Raw genomic sequence first — 20,664 nt, forward strand, 5'->3', positions numbered from 1 at the left:
ATGTTTTGAAAGAAAAGTACTTTTGAAATATTATGGTTCGTCGATTATGCATATGTTCAGTGAAAATTATGATTTGTTATGATACAATAGTGTTTTGATACCGATCGAATTTATGCTCTCAGCCTAACTATGTTTCAGTGGACCCTACCAGTGGGGGTTGTGCGCTGGTATTCAGTGGATCCTGCCAGTGGGGGTTGTGCGCTGGTATTTGTGGATCCCGCCAATGAGGATTGTGCGCTGGTATTCAGTGGACCCCGTCAATGGGGATTAAATGTTGGTCATAGTCGAGGCTGTTGAGTTATGAGTATTTTAATTCGAATTAGATTTATGATTATATTATAATATTTGAAGAGATTAGATTTGCATTGAATCAGTATGAAATACATTTTTATGTTTATTCATAGCATTGTTCTTGAAAATTATATAAATATCTGAAATATCTAGTTGAGATATTTGTTACTTACTGAGCTGTTTAGCTCATTTCTTTTCTTTTTATTTTTCAGACTCAGATAATTAATTATGAGCGTGAGAATTAATATTGGAACAGAGCTTTTAGATGCGAGATTTAGCATTGTCAACTTCATTGAACTTAGATCTATTGTTTTATTTTTAGTGAAATTTTATTGGATGTAAAATATTTGATTTAATTATTTGAATTAAAATTGAATAATAATTATTTGAATTTATTCTGCTGTGATCATTGATATCGTGATGAGATGTCTTGCATGCTTATAAAGAGAGTTCTTCATAAATATGCGACGATTGCTGCGATCTCGGATCGGAAGCGTGATAATATTTCTATACTACTTATTGGCCACAGGATTTTCTTTTGGATGTTTTTTATTTTCAGTTGTGCAACCTACACATGATACTACCTGCTTTGATATCTTGGGACAATGTATTTGTTAGTTTACAGAATTTCACCAAGATCAGTGGTATTTTGGGTTTGTTAATCCCTCATGAAACTCATGGACTCCATTGGCCAATTTATTGTTCCGGTAGAATAATCAAATTATGCATGGCACGATGATTTAATATTCATTATTGTTCATAAAGCTTATTGCTACAGCTACATTCTTATGCAATCTACTACAGCAAATATACTATTGGTAGTTATCTCTCTTCATAAACTTCACTGGAAAATATTACTCTATCATGGGTCCATCTCTTGGACTTATCAGTTTGCTTCCGCTATTATTTTCACTTGTTTGCTACTCGCATTGCTATTGCAACAACACCTTTTTTCCTTCTTATCTACCTTGTGCTTCATCTGTTCATATACTTCTAATGTTCTAATTTTGTTACTATGCTGTGATACGTCTCAGCTACTATTTTTGGTTCTAAGGTTATCCCGATACAGTTTTGGATCTTTATTTAGTTGTCATAACTATACTACTTGTACACAGATCGGGGAATTTATTGTCCCAGTAACACAATTTTTTATTCAATGAAGTATTTTTTTATTTAAAAAAAAACAAAATAAAGGCAATAAGTCGCTCTACATTTTGGACAACATGACGCCTTGACATAAGCCGATCAAGTACTCAACCATTTTTTAAATGATCCAGTCATCCGCCAGAGTAGAAGAATTCCAAGGCAGAGATAACGTAACGAGCTCATTTCATCTCTCTCGAGTTATACCGGACTTGGCTGAACTAGAGTACCATAGAGGGGCAGAGATACTGTAGAAGAATTATACCGGACTTGGCAAGCCTCGAGTAATAGCCTTGTCCATCCTCTCCCTCCCCCTCTCTGATTTGCACTACAAATCTAGCGGTGCTGTCAGATTATGAATTTTGCATCACAATTGCATAACAAACAGATTTTTTTTCATTATCTTCTTTACGGCAGTTTAAGAACCATAACTCTGATCCACCATGGAGAAGGTGAAGGGAGACAGCCCCAATGGAGCTGGCACATTTAATGGGGATGCCTCAAGATGCTCGTCTGAGCTTGAACCGGCACGAGCTTCCTACAGGTTGCTAAATTTTTTAACCAGTGAACTTGGAAAAATATAGTATAATGGCTCCCATAAAGTTGGCTGTTATGTTTCTGGTAATATAATGTCATTAGCTGTTTTCTTGGGACCATTAGTGAAGCGCCATTTGTTCTTGTTTTTGTATGACAAAGTATAAAATTGGGAACGATCTCAATTCGTTGATGTAATAATCTTCCATACAGCAGTTTATAAATAGTTAATGATATTTTGTTGGTAGACAGTAAATTATCACATCCTTAAGATGGTCAGATTTTGTTTAGCCAGGTAAAAAAATAAATAAAAATATCAATTCTCTTCTAATCTAAATATTCTGGGTCGCCTCCTGTAAGTATTAGATTACCATTAATCAGTGCTCTAGAAAGCATCACTTTAAAGGCAAATTACAAAATCCTCCGTTAAATTATACTGAAAAATCACTTGCTCTCTCATAAGATTTATTTTTATATAACACTTAAACTCATAATTTAATAGAATATTAGTTAAACCGTTAATATTAAATGAAACTCAAAGGCCACATTAGAGAAAATTAATTATTTAATTAAAATAATCTGAAGTGATACAAAAGCCAGATAATTTTGATTTTTAATATAAGGTAAACAATTAGCTTGCTCGGTTCAAAGACTTTCTGAAGAAACCCGTCTCCTTAAATTAAATAAAAAAATATTTAAGGATCCAATGGCAGATAGAAGAAAAGTCTCACATGAAACAAAAAACAACAATGCATCACTAGAAAAACCACTGGAAAGTTCATACGATGAACGGATCAGATTCCTGGCTAGAATTTTCTCCTCTATAAAGGAGAAAAAAATAAAGAAAGCGCAGAGTATGTTCAGCGTCGATCATGTGGGGAAAGGATCATCACATCCATTCATACAAAAACAAACAAAACTTTCAAAAAAAAAAAAGAAAAACTAAAATCTATTGGCCGTTTGATTGGTAGGTGCTTGAGAGGATCAGAGTCCTGGCTTGGTTTTCTCCAAAGAGAATGTTAAAAAAAAGCGCACGTTATGTTCAGCGTCGATCATCTGGGGAAAGGATCATCACCTCCTCCCTGTAACACCCCTTTTATCAAACGGCCAAAAAATGCTAAGAAACAAACCAAATAAATTTATTCCCACATCCCACAAAAAAGGAAAAATTTTTACCGTGAATTGGAGAAGAGATGGCAGAGGTAAATTAGGATCAGAATCCTGGCTTGATTTCTCCTCGAATTAGAGAAGAAAAAAATTACAAAAAGCACGATATAATCATAGTCGATCATGTGGGGAAAGGATCATCACCTCCCTGAAAAACCCCATCCATCTCACATCAAAAGAGATATATCCATCTGATTTAACCAAAAGGTTTTCAAAAAAATCAGCAGAAATTTAAAAAAAAAATGAAAAATATCTCCAGATCTGCGATTAGGCCATGATGCCCAAGTTAGGAAGAGAAAAGAGCAGATGATGGAGAAGAGATGAGTTTAGCGTCTGACTCATACGCGGCGATTACAAGGAAAACCTCCGCCGGTAATCAGTTCTCCGACGCACAACAAAAAGGAGAAAAAAAAAGCTACAAGAACCCTAAACCCTACACCCAAAATCGAAACGAGATCAGAATTCGAAGGCGATGGAGCTCACCTCTTCCAGGCATCCAAAAGGAAGAAGCAGAAACGGAGCGGGTGAAGAGGGGCAAGAGGCGCACGGAGTTATTTATAGGGAAAGGATGGGAAGCCAGGACGAAACCCTAACATCCATCTGGAGGAAATCAATGGTTCAAATGATGCCACGTGGGCTTGGATGATTGTTCTTGGATGGGGAACTTGAACCTTCTATGGAGGGTTCAATGTACTTGACCCAGCCCAATCCTGCCTGAACCAGGCTTGACCGATTGAGTCATTTCAATATTTGGACCTTCGATTGAGTTAGAGTTAAGAATTAAGATTTAATATTATTTACTATATACATACATACATACTTGTCCCCTTTTTTTTTCCCCTTGGGTTGAGATGGAAAGAAAACCATGTCTGCAGCTAGGCTTGACCTTCAAGGACTCTAAGTGGAAAAAAGATAAAGAGTAAAACCTAAAAGCTTAAGGATATACTAAAAGTAAAAATAAAGTTGGTCATCTTCATCAAAAAAGAAAAAAAAAAAGTTAGTCATCGTTTAGCAAAGAACTCTTTTCAGAATTATAATTTAGAATTTATCTATCTATTTTTAGCCATTAGATAATGATCTCTTATTTAACTTTATAAAAAACTCATTATAGAATTCTTTTAGTGACGATGAAGTATTTTTTCATGATGAAATATTTAAATTTTTTATAATAAATAAACTATCATAAAAATATAATGTCTCCGATAATGAACATTTTTATATCACTAAAGATTAATTTTTATTGACGAAAAATATATCATATTGTGATAAAATTTTTAATTTTTTGTGACAGAATATATCGTCACCAAATATTATATTATTTGATGATGATATAATTACTTCATCATTAATATAACATAATATTATATTATTTGATGATGGATATTGCTATTGTCACTTGATACTTTCAATGACACACTTTTGATGACGAGCATTATAATGCTTTTTTTTTCATTTACCAAAATTGTGTTATGATGAAATTATTTTTTTAATGATGACTATGTTTACATCATTAAAGATTAATTTTTGATGACAAAAAATATGTCATATCGTGATAAAATATTTAATTTTTTATGATGAAATAAATCATCATCAAATATTTATCATTTAATAATATATAATTTCATCATAATTAATATATATTAGATGATGAAATATTGCACCGTTATCTTATATCTTTAGCAATGCATTTTTTATGACGAGCGATGTGATAATTTTTTAATCATTAAAATCTTTTATAATGAAATTAATTTTTTGAGTGATGATTTTTTTCTTTTTTTTTGTTGTAGTGTTTGTTTATTATGCATCTATCCAATAGGTGCACGGTGGATGCCAAGGGCCTCTTTATATAAAGTTAGACAGCATTTTGTTACATGTATATCCTAGAAGTCAATATAACTGATATATTATAATAAGTCTAGGACATAATTTTATACTTAATACATTAATATGATCAATAAAAGAGCAAGTTTGATTTTCATTCAAGAGTGATGTGTCCTTGAATCGTCTATGAAATTAATACTTCGATACATATTCTTAAAATGTTGAGAATTAGAGGTATGTATATAATTTTTGAATACTCTCGATCATAGTATCATCATAAAGACGATAATCGATTTGGATAGACCGATGCACAGATCGCTTCTTTCAGAGTAGATGAGTCTCTGATCTATAATATAGAGATACTGAGCGATAAGTACGGATAGTTGTTAGAGAACAACTAGTATTGAGTGTGACCATACGATAGATCACTTGAATTTTTAATTAATCATCAGTAATTATCTCGATGTTGTAGTTGTGTGAATGGTCCTTTAACTTACGATGGTATGACTACTCACAGTGAAGCTGTTGGAGTTTTACTGACACATAAACATGGCTTTATTGAGATTTTGTAGTGGATGTTGGTGACAGTTGATCCACTGTAGGAGTAGGATGCATATCTAGATGGAATCTATCGATCTTGATAGAGAAGAGTAGTCCTATAAGATTTGAGAGGCTAAGTCTGAGAGTCTGTGACCACAGCTGTGTAATTGATGAAAAATTTTTTTCATGAGGATCATAATTGGACTTGAGCTAATCGAATCTATCATATGACTAATGATGAGGTTGGCGATTTATCCATGACTTATCATCTAGTCAGGACTCACGATAGAGAGACTGAATTATATATGAATTACACATTGAGGTTCTTTTTCGATTCTACTAGGTTACCATTATATACTGATGGGTGTCACTGGTAGATTGTGAGAGCTCACTAGGATTGCTCAGGATTGACAATCCTTGATAAGTTAGAGTGAAATCGTTCTGACCCATTAAAAAAAATTTTCATGATACTATGATAGAGATCATGGTATATCTAACTATCAAGTAGAATTAAATCTATAGAGTAACACAACAAAGGGATTAGATTTGGAATAAGCAATTGGACTTATGAAGTCTCAATTGAATTTAGAGAAATCTTATTAGGTTCATGATAACTTTGCTAGCACATGGTTGAATCTAATTTTTTCTTTACACTTGAATTACTTATTTGATAAAATTAATTTGAGTTAATTATTTGCTAATAATCTTAATGAATTAGATTCATTAGGCTCCAATTATTGGATGCCTAGGATTTTGGATCATATGCATTAAGGGTTCAAATTCTTAATCAATTTTTTTGATTGTTTGCATGAGGATGCCACTTGATTTGATCAAATTGGGTATGTCCATATGATAGAGGGCATGCAGGACCAGCATTGGGCGTCCCTTAAGCTCCATGTGGCATGTGAAAAAGTGGATGAAAAGGCTCCAATAGTTGGCTCCTTATAGATCTTCTAAAAGGAGTCAAATATCTAAGGCTATAAGGATTTTTAATTTAAGTAGGACTTATATTAAGAGGCTATTTAGTTTTGAATAGGATTCAAACTTTTTGCTTATTTAAAAGAGCCTCCTCTAAGGTTCTAAGCATCAGATTTTCAGTAGCTCCCACGCCCCTCAAGGTCTCCCCACGCCTCCCTCTCTTCTCCCTTTTAGTTCCAATGCTCAAGGAGCTTGGATGTCCTCAATCTCCACGCCCAAAAGGAGTTTGGGTGTCTCCTTTGGTAGCTGATTTTCAGACTTTGGTTGCTTCATAATCAAGGGAAGGAGAGTAAGAAAAGAAAAGAAAAAAAAGATCAAGAACAAGATCAAAGAGTTGATCGCGATCCAGACTTCGTTTAGAATCGCAGGTTGATCATTCTTGGAGAAGAAAAATTAACACTATAGAGGACTGTTTTAGGCTGATCTTGAGTGGATACCCATAGAGATCAAGTATTTGTATGGCTAAGAGAGTGTCTATCTTTTTTTAAATCTAGATTTGAAAAAAAAAATTATGAAACAGATATGTGATTCGATCATATATTTAATTTCAGTATAAAATTCAGCATGTATTCAATTTTAATATATAAAGTAGATTCTTATATTCTATATTTTATACATGCATGATTTAGATAAAAAAATATTTTAATCTTTTATTCTACTATGTTGTTTAGAAAAAAAATTTTGAAACATACATGCAAGCCTCTACATAAAATTCCAACAATGATATCAGAGCCATGAGTTTCATATGTATGAAATTGAGATATATATTTTTAAAAAAAATTTCAAAATCTATTTTTTTTTAATACATGAGATGTATAGATAATTTTTTTTTAGTTCATATATTCAGTATGTGAAGGCATGTATAGATCTAAAATTTATTTTAGATAAGATTTTAGTTCATGTATATGTGATATATAGATGCATGTATAAATCTAAAATTATTTTAATCTGATTTATGATTTATATATGAGATATATGATTACATATTTAGGTTTAAAAATTAGTTTCAATATGATTCATGACTTGTATATGAGATATATGATATTATGTTAAGATCTGAATTTACATACATATATGAGATATATGCTTGTATGTTAAATTTAAAAATTAGTTTTATGATTCAAAACTTATCTTTCATGCAATAAATTTAGATCTGAAATTTATTTTTAAAATATAAAATTTAGGTTTGTATATGAGAATTTTGGTCATGGATAAATTAAAAATTAGATCATGTAATTAGATTGCATCTAGAATTTTTGATTTAAACATAATGGATCTAATTTGATTAAGTAATTGATCAAATCGAGTCAAGTATTGATTAGGATTAAGTCAATTAAGTTTTAAAATCATACAATTATCGTTGATCAAATCGATTAAATTTCATATGTAGAATCAATTAACCTAAGGATCTAATTCAACTCGATGGCTTGAGCCTGATTCGCTTAAGCTAACCTATTTTGATCAATTGACTTATTGGTGTCTAAGATAAATAATTGAGAGGTAGTTATTTAATTGATTTCATTTATTGATCCGATCAATTTATTGATATCTAAGAAAAATAATAGGGGGACCCCCATCGATCTCCACTTATTTGGCCAATTTGAAATATTGAGTCTTGAATAAGATTGTTTGATGGTTTAATTTAGCTCATGCCAATTAGATCGGTCATATGATGACTAATTGAATGAGATCTAAACTTAAATCTTCTCATAAATATTAAGTCCATAGGTCTTCTTATTGGATTTGTGTCCTAGAAGTCAATTATTGACTGACACATTATGTAATTCTTGGGCCTATACTTGTACTTATAACTTTTATTATCAATAAAGGACTTTTTCTTTCTAATCATATTCATGTGTCCATGATTTATCCTAAAAATTAATAAAGATGATTTTTATATATTCTTAAAGAGTTAAGCATTTGAGACATACATTAATTAGTGGTTAATTTCTAAATGCTCCCGATTAAAGGATCGTTACGGAGGATAGTGATCAATCCATTTGAAATTGGTGCACAATTCACCTCCCTTGTGGACAGATGAGTCTCAGATCTGTGGTGTAAAGATACTGAGGTGAAGGTACAGATGGTTGTTAGAGAACAACTTACACTGAGTGTGATTAATACGAGAACCACATAGATATCTACTCACTCATCAATGGTCTTCTCGATGCTGCAGTGATGTGAGTGGTCCTTTGACCTATGATGTCATTGACTATTCGCAGTGAGGCTACTGGGTTTGACTGCACGTTCTCTTGGTCCCTAGCCATTTGGGTCATTGCTGTGTATGTTGGCTTCAGTAGGTTCAGGTAAACTGTTTGGAGTAGGATGCACCTAGATGGGATCTATTGATCTTGATAGAAAAGGAAAAGTCCTATACGATTTGTGAGACTGAGTTCATAAAGTCTTTGGCCAAAGTAAGTGTGAATACTGAAATAGAATTTTCACGAAATTCACAAATGAACTCGAGTCGAACCAATCTAGCATATGACTGACGATGGGATCTGACGAGCTCTTTATGACCTCTATCAATTCGGAACTCATGATAGAAGGACTGAATCATATGATAACTGTACCTAAGAGTTTGTACTTTCATCCTACTGAATTGTCACTATATACTGCTAGGTGTTATTAGTGGATTGTGAGACTCATCGGACGTCATCTTGATGATCGATGGCCCTTGAAGGATAGAATTGAAAATGTTCCAATCTATCGAAAAGAGTTTCGATGATATTATGATAGAGATCACAATATATCTCACTACCAGATAGAATGGAACCTATGGAGTCACACATTAAGAGATTTAATCTTGAATTTATTAATTAAACTTATGAAGTTTTAATTGGGTTAGGATTTATTGAAATCCTATTAGGTTTATGAGAACCATGTTAGCACACGGTTAAACCTAATTCTTTTCGAGATTTTGATTTGATTAAGTCCATAGTCTTGAACCTAACCTAAATGTATTTGGATTTAATTAGGCTCTTAATTATGGGCCCAAGAGAATTTGATTAAGTTAATTAGTTGGCATAATTATCCTAACATTATCTCTTCTTTATCTCCTAATTATCTCTAAGTATGCATGTGGAATAGATGGAAGAATATGTGATACATCTTTTTTTTTTAAAATTATTGAGTGCCATATCCTAGAGGGGCCCACCTCCTCTTATGTGTCATGATGTGGAGGAGAGAGAGTGGGGTCCACGCTCTATCTCTTTTGGCTAGAGATCCCTTTGAGGGGTGTCAAGAGTTGGCACCCCAACCACCTGACATGTATTCCATGAATGTCTGTTGTACATACTTAAAAGGACTGATTAATTACCATTTATATCTGATTTTATTTAGAATAAATCAGATTTAAAAGGTAGAGAATTCTTATGAGATAAGAATCTACCTTTTTAAGTTGATAGGATTCCTGATATGTGTCAGGACAATGTCTATATATAAAGGGTGGTCTCTAGGGTTCCATAGAATGAATTTTTGATCAACAAAGCTCTCCCTCTCTCCATCTCCATGCCTCCTCTCATCATTTTCTTCCTTTCTACGCTCAAAAGTTGGGTGCTCTCTCTTCCACACATTTAGAAAAAATTCTGGTGACTTAGAGATCAAAGATCGAGGAGAAGAAGAAGAAGGCTGCAGATTAAGGAGTTGATCTCGCAGTTAAGATCAAAGAAGTTGATCAAAATCTTCAAGATCAAGATTGCTCTTGAGAAGAAGAATTTTATATGAGAAAAAAAATTTGAGATCAATCCTGATGGATATCTGTAGAGGTCGGACACGTGTACGGCTCAACCTTCTACGAATCTGAGATCATCAATAACAGTGAATTTTTATCTGCATAAAGGTAATGAGATCTGATCTTATAATTTTTTTTAAATTTTAGATTGATAATATATACTTTTCTTTGGGCTTGAGTAAGTTTAGATCTAGTATTTTGCATGTGGGATTAAAGGATTTAATCCGATTTATTTTTTGCTGTCTGTTTTCAAAGTTTTGAAATCTACACATACTGCCTACCTGATTTTCTAACAGTGGTATCAAAGCCATAGATTTTGAAAATATATATGATTTAATTTTTAGATTAGATCTAAAAGTTTTAATAATTTAAAATTAATTTTATGCTGATATAAGATTGTCCTGGTATAGGATTACTGTAAAGGTTGTCCTAGCACAAGATTGATTGATTTTGAAAAATTATTTTTAAAATAATTAAATTAAATTTTTTAGATCTAAAAATTAATATACGTGATATGTTTAATTTATGTTTAGATCTAAAATTAGAATAATTAAAAACTCACATCAAACTGATTTAAGGTTATCATGATATGGGGTTTACCCCCTATATTGTAAAGGTTGTCCTAGTTTGCTGTAAATCAGTTTTTGAAAAGATATTTTTAAAATATTTTGATCATTATTTTAGATTTAATTTTATACATATTTGATATATGTAAATTTAGTTTTAGATTTAAAATTAATGTATATGTGATACATATTTGATTTAGATCTGAAACTACATATATTCGATATATGAAACTAGGTTTAGATCTGAAACAGTTTCAATATCATAAGTCATTAATTGCATGCAAGGAAACATAATCTAAAAATTATTTTTAGATCTGAAATTATATTATTACATGTGAGTATGGGTTGAACAAATTAGGTCTAAGTGAACAAACTATAATTAAGATCTAATTGATTAGATTAGGCTAGAACCCATCTTCGATTTTGAGTAGTTGATTGAACCTAATCAATGGATGATTAGAATTAGATCAAAAAGACTCAAAGTCGACTTTAGTTGTAATTAGTCATATCGATTCACATTTTGATGTGAGTTGATTGACTTAAGATCGAATTTGGTTCAGTGGTTCAGGTCCATCTTTATAGGTTAATCTAATCGATTCTAATTGATCAATTTGGTGTCTAAGGCAAGTATTTAGATGATGGTTATTTAATTGATTTCGTTGTCTGACCTGGTCAATTTTGATTAGTGTTTAAGGAAAGCAATGGGGGGATCCCCACGTATCTTAACTTACCTGGCCATCTTGGGAGATTCAGTTTCGTGTTAGGTTACTTGTTGACTCAAGTTCACCCATGCCAACTAGGATGGTTAGACATATTGATGTGCTGACCTAATTTAATCAGTCGGATATCAGATCTGCTGATTTAGAAGAGATCTAAACTTAAATCTTCTTATTAAATATTAAGTCTAGAGGTCTTCCATCATTGTAGAGATACGGATACCTTTCTGATGTTGATTGTTCTCGACTGATTACAGTGGTTCGGTCGCATCGAAAAAGTACAACCACTCTATTGACATTTGATATTCCAAAGTAGAGATAGGGTTGGGCCTAATAACTATTAGGTGAGGATCCCAATGACGGCTTTGCACCCGTTGGTGAACGATAGGTTTGACTTAACTAAGGAATATATCAATAACTGTTAGGTGAGGCCACAGGATTTAGAGACCAAGCACACTGCATCTTGTTTAGTGAAGCAATGGATAAAGTGTTGTCTACTCATCGATCTGTATTCATCAATAATTGTTAAGTGAGGTGTGTATAGATTAATAAGATTGCAGTATCCACTTGAAATTAATCACGTATAGATTTTTATTTCTCCACTCGAGGAGTGTGGGAGATTCGAAAAAATAATGGAAGCCTTTGTTTATTTTTAAAGTTTCTAGAATAAATATTTTTATAAGTACAAAATATAACTAAAAACTATTCTCTCTGCAGATAACCATGTCGAGTTCAAACCCTTTACCCCAAATCTTTGATACAAATAGGTTGACCGGCACCAATTACAAAGATTGGCTCTAAAATTTGAAAATTATTCTTAATTTCAAAAAACTCATCTATGTCCTCGATCAGAAAGCACCTGCATTACCTGCATGTCCATCCGCTGATCAATGAGCTGCACTTGAAAAGTGAATGGAAGAAGATAACAAGGCGAAGTGCTATATCTTAGCGTCCATGTCCAATGATCTTCAGCAATAACATGAAGATATGAGGACTGCTAGGGAGATGCTGGTTCACCTGTAAAAGTTGTATGGTGAACAGAGTCGCACGGCTCGCTTTGAGGTCTCCAGGAGATTTTTCAAAGCGAAGATGCGTGATGGATAGGCCGTTAATGATCATTGTTTGATAATGATCGAGGACATAGAGGAGCTTCAGAAGCTCGGGATGAATATGGACAAAGAATTGCAGATGGATCTGATCCTCCAGTCTCTTCCTGATTCATATGGGTAGTTCATTATAAACTATCATATGAATAAGATTGATGCTACTTTGCCAGAGTTATTAAATATGCTGGTGACTGCAGAGGGCACGTTGAAAAGTTCAAGGGACACAGTTCTGGCTATAGAGCGGGCTTCCTCCAAAAGGAAGTCTTTTTCAAGAAGAAGAAAAAACTCACAAAGAAGCAGAAGAATGAGGCCAAGCCCAAGAAATAGATTTTAAAGAAGGCTGATGACAAAAAAAATATTTTTATTGCAATGTCGAAGGCCACTGGAGAAAAAACTGTCCGGCCTACCTGGCGACTGTTAAGAGCAGGAAGAAGGATGGGCCTTCTGAAGGTACATTTGAGTTGTTCGTTATTAAAACTAATCTAACGATTTCTTTTTCTTCTAGTTAGGTTCTTGATTCTGGTTCAAGTGCTCATTTGTGCACTTCAATGCAGAATCTTGAAGAAGTTAGGGGGCTGAGGGAAGGCGAGATCACTCTCTGAGTCAGCAATGGAGCAAGAGTTGTTGCTGTGGCCATCGGGACCTACCCTCTGTGACTACCGTTAGGATTTAGTTTGCTTTTAAAAGACTGTTTCTATGTACCTATAGCCAGTAGAAATTTGATTTCTATCTCTGTGCTGGCATAGGATAATTATAATTTTATTTCAATAAAGACATGTATTCTATTTATTTTGAAAATAAATTTATAGCACGTGCTTTCTTGATTGATTGTCTTTACCATTTGCATACGGATGCAAGTGTAAATATTAACGAGCAAATAGTGATTCCTATAGGGTCTAAGAGATCTAGAGATAGGATCAACCAAAAGTATCTATGACACCTTAGGCTAGGCCATATTGGAGAAGACAGATTCATCAAACTTGAAAAAGATGGTCTTCTTGGATCATTGACTTCTGAGTCTTATCTCGTCTGTAAATCATATCTTCAAAGAAAAATGACCAAGCTGCCCTTTATGGGATAAGGAGAAAGGACCACTAAGATATTAGCCCGAATACACACTGACGTGTGTGGTCTATTTGATGTACAAGTCAGGGGTGGCTATATCTACTTCATAATCTTTATTGATGATTATTCACGGTATGGGTTCGTGTATCTGATGCATCAAAAGTTTGAAGCCTTTGAAAAGTTCATAGAATTTAGATATGAAGTAGAAAAACAGACCAAAAAATTTATAAAGGTTCTTCGATCAGATCGAGGAAGAAAATATCTTAGTAAAAAATTTTGGACCTATCTCAAGGACAATGGCATAGTCTCACAGTGGACATCTCCAAGGATGCCTCAACTCAACAGGATAACCGAAAGAAGGAATCGGATCCTATTAGATATGGTCCGGTCCATGATGAGCTTCACAGACTTTTCTGACTTTCTCTGGAGATATGCTTTGCTTTTTGTGATTAATCTCTTGAATCGAATTCCCTCTAAATTTGTTCCTACCACACCATATGAATTATGGCATGGTAAGAAGCCAAATCTTGGGTACTTCAAGATTTGGGGATGTCCGGCCAATATCAAGCGACAGGAGATGGACAAATTAGAGGCTAGATCCTTTAGGGCTCATTTTATAGAGTATCCTAAGGAAACTATAGGATACTACTTCTATCTTTCTGAGGATCACAATGTGATTGTGAGTCGTCATGCCGTCTTTTGAAAAAAGAGTTTATCCAAGATGGAGGTAGTGGGATAAAGATTGAGCTCGAAGAGAAAATCTTTGAAGAGCATCAAGTCTAAGGATCTGAACCCAATAATGAGCCAGTAGATGTGATACCTTCTCTACTTTGTAAATCAAGTAGGATCTCCTGTCCTCCTGAAAGATACTTAGGTATTCTTACAGAGGATTTAGAAGAAGCGTTCTTTGTGGGAGATAGGGATATTAGGAATGATCCCAAAATCTATGATGAGGCAATGTTAGATGTTGACTCCGAGAAATGAATAGATGCGATGAAGTCAGAAATTGAGTCCATGCATTCTAACCAGATTTGATTCTTAGTAGATCTACCTGAAGGTATTGTACTTATTGAATGTAAATAGATTTGTAAAAGAAAGATTGGGTCGGATGGTAAGGTAGAGACCTATAAGACAAGATTAGTCATGAAAGGTTATAGTTAACGCTAAAGCATCGACTATCATGAAACTTTTTCGTCCATAGCCATGCTGAAATTGGAGTTGAATTGAAATTCAAAAGTGTTTGAATTGCAACAAACTCCAGTTCTTATTCTATTTTATTTGGTTTATGCAACAACTATAAAAAGATCATAATTTTATGTGTCAAAAGGAGAGAGCTCTTCACCATGAGATACCAGAGAAAAATAGGGTCAAAAATACTTTCTTGGGATGTGAGGATTGGGTGGGTTTCCTTCCTCTTTGGCATGAACAAAAGAGGAGACCATTCTCCTCTTGAGTGAGAGACCTAAAACTGTTCTAGATTTTTGAGTGAGAAAAAAATAAAAAAGATGAGAGTCTTTATCTAAATTTTCTCCACCATTTAGCATCCTTCTCTGATCCATCTTCGACATCGAAAAGATTCGAGGTGATCGAAGAAGGAGATTAAGTTAGATCTGTGATCAGGAGCTGACTGCACGAGCTAGCACTCCTGCAGAAGGCTGATCGATCCGAGGGACTTCATATGAACCATCCATAGAGATCAGACACTTGTTGTTGCTCCTTGGATTGATTTTGATGATTACTAAGTATTTGAAGGAGTACTAATGATTTTCACTTGAAAAAGACTTATTGCTCTTCAGGGGCAAAATCATAATTTTACCAAAATCCTGATTTGAAAGCATCAAATGATAGAACAAAAGATTTGTGATCCATTGGTGAAAATTTTATTATTTTTGGACTTATATTTTGAAAGATATGCATGTTTGAAAATCATGAGTCGACCCATGAGTCAACTCATGACACAATGAGCTGTTTGGCACGCAGATTTTTTGGCTTGGCACAACCTGTGAGTCGACCCCCAAGGTATGAGTCGACCCATGAGTCGACCCCTGCTGTTTTTAGGCCAAAAATCACAGAACCTTATCTTCTGGTTGTTTTCTGGTGTTCTTCCACAGAGGTCGACCCATGAGTCGACCCCCAGGCATGAGTCGACCCATGAGTCAACCCCTGTGACGGGATTGTTCCGCAATGGCTAGTTTTTAACCCATTTTAAGTGCTTTTAATGCTCATTTAATATGGTCTAACGGCTTTATTTCAGCCCAGATTGTTCTCCACCATTTCTTATAGCTATAAAAGGGACAAAAAGGTGGGAATCAAAAAGAAGAATCAAGAAGAGAGATTTTGAAAAAGGGATTTCAAGCAAACTTTTCAGTCCTAAGCAAAAGCTCACTCAAAGCATTCAAGAAGCCTTTAATCCAAGCTCACCAACTCCTCAAGTGCACATTCAAGTCTCCAACCACTTTGAGAAAATCAAAAAGGATCTTCTTCTCTTTGAGTAAAGTATATTTAAAGTCTCATTCACTCATTAAAGGTGCTTTCTTTGTACTTACTTGTGCTATTGATTGTTATACTCGGTTTGAGTGATTATTTTTGTTTTGGAAGGATTCCAAAACAAGGGAAGGTTGATCCGAATCTTGAATCGGAGTGTATTGGGTTGGCTTGTACCCGAAAAATAAGTGGACTAACTTGGGATAGCTAGAGTCAGAGTTTTTGACATTTGTATTCGGGTTGAATACAAGATTAGTGGATTGAAATTCTCAAGTAGGAGCTTGGGGAGTGGATGTAGGTGCAAGGATTGGCACCGAACCACTATAAATCCTTTTGTTTGTGGTGTGCCTAATTGCTCTTCTTTAACTCTTCATTATTCTCTTGCATTCTTGCTTTTAGCCATTAGCCTTGAATTAACTTTATTTTTCCTATTTATTTAGCTATTGTCAAATATTTTTCATAAGTCATAAGTTAAGCTTAAAATTTTTAGAAACCCAATTCACCCCCCCCTCTTGGGTTGCATAGCTGGGCAACAAGTGGTATCAGAGTCCGGTGCTCTAGTCCTACTTTGATCTAACCAATCAAAGAGCCAAAGATCTATGGCAACTCAAGTCGGTACTTCTCTAGCCGAGGGGCAGTCCACTAACCGACCTCCACTTTTCAATGGGTCTAATTACACCTATTGAAAAGCTCGGATAAAAATATTCATTCAAGCACTAGACTATGATATGTAGAGTATCATAGTGAACGGCCCTCACACACCCACTAAGATTATCGATGGTATGAAATCAGTCAAATCCGAAAAAGAGTGGGATGAGGTTGATAAGAAAATGACCCAATTAAATGCTAGAGCTATGAATATTCTATATTGTGCTCTTGATGCTAACAAATTTAATCGCATTTCTACTTGCTTGTCTGTTAAAGAAATATGGGATAGATTAGAAGTAACCCATGAAGGAACTGAAGCGAAAATTTAGTGCAGGGGCAAAATGGTAATTTTAAAACTCTTTCAAAATTACTATTTTACAGCAGAATTATTAATTAATCTCATTAATTAATACTAATTAACCCTACACTAGGATCTAAATATGATACAACAGCATGCATTTAAATTTGAAATTCAAATTTGAATCAGTAAACGTTTTACAGTACTGTGTTCAGAACACATCACCTTTTGTGGGTAGTCGATCACCGCAATCTGATCACCGTTGGAGGGTTCTCATCGTCATGTCACAGCCACCCAACTGTCTGGCCTCTGCGGATCATCCACACGAAGCTCCCGTCTGATCAGCTCCTCACGAATGCTAGTTCGTGATTTCATCCTTTTGATGGCAAATGTTGATCGAACTCCTTCGATCGATGTGTGCCGACTTCTCGGATGCTCCGGATCATCTGCACAGTTACTTGAGAGGCTGATGGATCTCTCTCTAAAATTTGGTGGACTCACGACACTCCTGGCACACCAATCTCACTTCCCGAACCCTAGGTAGAAACCCTAGGGTACACACCAAAAACCCTGCGCCCAATTTTTTCTCTTTTCTTTCTTTTTCTCTCGGAAGGTTTTGGACCTTCACCTTACGCAGAAGCCTTCCTCATGCCCCAAAGTTTCTCTCCTAATTTTTCTACGCACGTCCCACCTTTCTCCTCTTTTTAAAACAACATCGAACGTGTCTTATCCGCGTGAGAGGATAAAGATAAGAGGTTACACATTTGAATTCAAATCAAATTTGAATTCAAACGAAAACCAACTTATCCCTATCCTTTTGGGTGTGAGAAGAGAAGGGGCGTGGCTCTTTGTGCATGGAAAAGTTTCACGAGAAACCTTTTCTCGTGTAAGTAATGTGGCACACAAAATGGATAAGGATGAAAGGGCAAGTGATAAGTTATCCATTCAAATTCAAACATGCTTTGAATTTGAATGGCTAACTAATTAATTTATCCATCCATATGGCGCACAAATGAGGATGTGGGGAAGGGTTTTATGTGAGAAAAATTTCACGAGAAGTTTCTTCTCGTGAATTCAAATGGGTGCAAGGAAGTTGGGTGACGCAGGAAATTTAAAACAAGGTGGTTTGTTTCAAATTGAGCCAACCTAGTTTAAAATAGGTTGAGCACAATTAGACCAAATTAAACCCAACATAATTAGGCTTAATTAGGCTTAATAAAATCCTAATCAAATCAAAAATTAACTAAACCTAACCCCTGATCAAATCAAGGACTAAACCACCTTAGCGATTAGGTCAATATTTAACCTAATCGGGTCAATCCAAACTGAATCCAATTCAATTGGACTTGATCCAAAAATAATTACTCAATTAAATTGAGTTAATTAATGATTAAATTAATAATTAAACCTCTCATAAATGTTGAGTCCAAATCCGATGGGCAATCAGGCATCAGAGACCATCGATATGAAACCCTGATCAAAGAGTTCAAATTTCAAATTCAAAATTCGAAATTCAAAATTTTGACCCCGGTACCCAAAATGTGTGAAACTCATGATTAGAGAATCCTAATTCTCAATCATAGAGTTCCAGATAGATAAGACTCATAATCAGCCATCAGATCAGAAAGGAACCTCTAATGTGTGTGACCCCGCAGGTTCGAACCTAAGCCGGTAGCACAGGAACCAATTTCTGTACTAATCGAAGTGACCATCTAGCAATGGTACCCGATGATCGGATTGATCGAATAATCGCAATCGCAACATTCAGAACCTACGTGAATATGGTTACCGTATAATTCATCCCTTTTGACCCCTGTGTTTAGGATGACTCAGAGTTAAACTGTCAACCCTGATGATATCATCCGAATCGTGCTCAACTCAATTAGTCCTGTGACTCCTCACTAGGACTACCCTGGCCAAGGTTTTGCTAAATTGAAACACGACTGTACACAGCTCCTAAACTGGAGTGGTCAATCCCATCTTGACACACGCACCGACAAGTCAAGTACTTGACTACACCCAGCAACCTTCCGTCACTGAATTAGAAATTCAGGTAGTCCAGTGCCTAAGTGCAGTGAGTTGCTTGCAAGTCACCGTGGCGGTCTCAGGTCGGAGGGACATTTATACCCATATCCCATCGGAGCAAATCTTGACAGCAGAAATAGCTCCGGAGTTGGTCACGTTCAGTGCAGATATACCATTACATCTCACCTGTATGCCATACCAGTGTCTCCACACTCTTTGGTTATGAGGACAACCAACCCATATGGCACACAACGACCTATGCTCGATAAATGTTGTCGTCCTTGGTAACAACGTATCATTTGGTCGCGAACATGTTTAAGGACTAAACGACAAATCCTCCTTTGTCGAGTCTAAATAGTCCTAAGGACTTCACCACAACACAGGAGTTCATTAGAAGATGAAACATTTGTGATGAAAAAATACCAAAATAACTTTTATTTATTTATAATTCATGTACTAATACAAAAGGAGCACAACCGTCAACAGGCTGACGATTGGCTTTGGGACATTATTCCCAACAATCTCCCACTTGGCCTAAAGCCTATCGGTGCAGTATCTAATACCCATCTTCGACTTGTAGTCGTTGAACTCCTTCACCGCAATGGCTTTAGTGAATGGGTCGGCCAGGTTCTCCTTCCCGTCGATCTTCTGAAGGTCGACGTCACCTCGATCCACGATCTCCCGGATGAGATGGTAGCGGCGCAGAATATGCTTCGTCCGCTGGTGTGCCTTTGGTTCCTTCGCCTGAGCAATGGCTCCAGAGCTGTCGCAGTAGAGCAGAACTGGACCAATAAGGGAGGGTGCTACTCTGAGCTCGGTGATGAATTTTCTCAGCCACACCACTTCTTTGGCAGCATCTGATGCAGCAATATACTCCGCCTCGCATACTGAATCAGCCACAGTGTGCTGCTTGGAACTCTTCCAGTAGACAGCCCCACCATTAAGGGTAAAAATAAATCCTGACACACTCTTGCTATCATCTCGATCAGACTGGAAACTAGAGTCTGTAAACCCTATAAGTCTCAAGTCCGATTCACCATATATAAGCCACTGGTCCTTAGTATTTCTCAAATACTTCAGGATGGTTTTAACAACCTTCCAGTGATTCTCTCCTGGATCAGATTGGTATCTACTCACTACCCCTAGTGAGTATGCCACATCTGATCGTGTACATGTCATGGCGTACATGATAGATCCCACTGCCGAAGCATATGGAATCCTACCCATACGCTCTCTCTCTTGAGGTGTTGTCGGACAATCCCTCTTCGAGAGAGAAATTCCATGGCCTATCGGTAGATAGCCTTTCTTGGAATTTTCCATGCTGAACCTTTTCAGCATAGTATCAATGTACGTGGACTGGGATAAGCCAAGCAACTTTTTGGATCTATCCCTATAGATCCTCATCCCTAGGATGTAGGAAGCTTCTCCCAAATCCTTCATGGAGAACTGTGACGATAGCCAAATCTTTATTCCTTGTAATGCAGGGACATCATTCTCGATTAAGAGAATGTCATCCACATACAATACAAGAAATACTACTGCTGGACCA

At 35.5% G+C, this 20,664-nt stretch overlaps 1 long non-coding RNA gene, 1 other non-coding gene and 2 pseudogenes across 2 annotated transcripts in view; all 4 read right to left on the reverse strand.

Moving 5' to 3' along the window:
- Positions 1-2,745: 2,745 nt before the first annotated feature.
- Positions 2,746-20,664, reverse strand: part of LOC140857567 (uncharacterized) — a 48,389-nt gene continuing 30,470 nt past the window's right edge. Inside the window, exon 2 of the long non-coding RNA XR_012141031.1 lies at positions 2,746-3,043. This is a non-coding gene — a long non-coding RNA (uncharacterized lncRNA). The remainder of the gene's footprint in view (positions 3,044-20,664) is intronic.
- Positions 2,758-2,867, reverse strand: LOC114913645 (small nucleolar RNA Z103; annotated as a pseudogene).
- Positions 2,948-3,049, reverse strand: LOC114913644 (small nucleolar RNA Z103). Its single transcript, XR_003799557.1, has one exon. It is a non-coding gene; the product is annotated as a small nucleolar RNA Z103 (small nucleolar RNA).
- On the reverse strand, positions 3,177-3,285 carry LOC114913646 (small nucleolar RNA Z103; annotated as a pseudogene).

This window comes from Elaeis guineensis, chromosome 4 (genome assembly GCF_000442705.2).
Source record: "Elaeis guineensis isolate ETL-2024a chromosome 4, EG11, whole genome shotgun sequence".
NCBI lineage: Eukaryota > Viridiplantae > Streptophyta > Magnoliopsida > Arecales > Arecaceae > Elaeis > Elaeis guineensis.